A 1,637-nucleotide genomic window follows, 5' to 3' on the forward strand; every position below is an offset into this window, starting at 1 on the left:
CCAAGCCTCCGTGGTATCTGTTCCTGCCTGCACCATGTAGGTGGCACTGGCTGTCATTACTGATGGAGCTGGGTCCCACAGTCCCAGGGAAGCTGCTGGGAAGGACAGGAGACATCTTCAACTGCAGCCGTCTCTCAGGATTCCAGTCACAGTGTCAGAGGATACAGCCAAGAAACAGATGTCCATGAGGTAAGCACAGTGACCACCCAGACCCAGCCATGGATTACTGTGCAAGAGACACCGGGAGAGATATGAGTGTGAGTCCTGACACAGACTTTCCCCCAGACCCTGAGCCTGAGCTGCGGAGGTGCTCAGGGCCAGCAGCCCTGGATCTCACCCCAGAAGCTAGGTGGGAGCTCGGTGTCAGGTCCTGTGACGCTCCCTCCTCCCATTCCCGGGGTCCCTCTGGACACTTCCCCAGCACCCCACAGTCCCTCTGGACATGCCTGCCTTCCTTTTGTTTCCTCTTCCTCACGTGCTCACTGGTGCACTGTGGGAGGGAAGGACTTCCTGTGTGTGGATGAGATGGGATCAGCCATCAGCTTCCTGTGGAGCACGGCCACTTCCTGTGTCCTTCTTCCCTGATGCCCACACCTGTCTCAGGTGAGCGGCCTCCCTTCCTCTTCCCCTCAGCCCCCGTGCTGTCCACTCTGTGGACACTCCTGCTTCACAGCGCACGGCAGCTGCTGATGGTCATTTCCACTCTGTCTACACCCTCAGGATGGAGGGGGATGGAGGACCACCTGAGCTCTCAGTCCCCAGCAGGGGGCAGAGGCAAGAGCAGAGAGGAAAGCCCTCCCACCCAGGGGTTTCCAGGGGTCTAACGGAGGCCTGACTGTCTCTCGGGGGTGTTCCAACATGGCTGACAATGCAGACTCAATTGGACTAAAAATCCCTCGAACAAGAGTATCCTCATCTAGGGACTGAAATGTGTTTACCTACAAGACCAATGAATGTAAGTGAAACAAAGAGACAATGTGATGTCCCAAGAACCAGGCTTAAATGAGGAGGTGAGCCGAGTATAGCCGTCTCCTGTCATGGGGACCATCCACAGAGGCCGAGGAGCCTTCATCCTGCCCTCTGCAGCCACCACAGCTGCCTGGCTCACAGCACTGCCGACCTCAGCCTCTCTTTACACTGAGAGCTTCTCACAGCAGATCTGTCTCCACCTGCAAGACCCTGGGGTGGCAGCGAGGTCCCCAGCCGTGTGTCCCATGGCAGAGCTGCCAGTCCCTCTGTGAGCACACCTGATGTCACCTGCTGACGGCTCAGCTCTCTTCCCCAGCAGGAGAGCCGCACAGGTCAGAGCTCAGTGCCACAGTTTCTCCACCCTGACTGCTTCTCTGCCATGTCCTGGGTCCCCAGGATCTCCCTGTCGCTTCTCCTTTCCTCTCTTCCTCAGAATCTGCTCAGCTTTGTGTCAGTGGATTCTTGTTCATGGACAAAAGTGTTGTTCACGTTCAGCTCACCATCTTGTCCAACACTAGGAATCACTGTAACCAATGACTTGAAAGACTGATGCATGGCTGGGAAGGTGGGTCAGTGGTAGAGCGCTTGCCTTGCATGCATGAGGCAATCGGTTCGATTCCTCAGCACCACATAAGCAGAAAAAAAAAACGGAAGTGGCGCTGTGGCTC

Source organism: Dipodomys spectabilis, unplaced genomic scaffold, assembly GCF_019054845.1.
Source record: "Dipodomys spectabilis isolate Male_0828 unplaced genomic scaffold, ASM1905484v1 ptg000657l, whole genome shotgun sequence".
NCBI lineage: Eukaryota > Metazoa > Chordata > Mammalia > Rodentia > Heteromyidae > Dipodomys > Dipodomys spectabilis.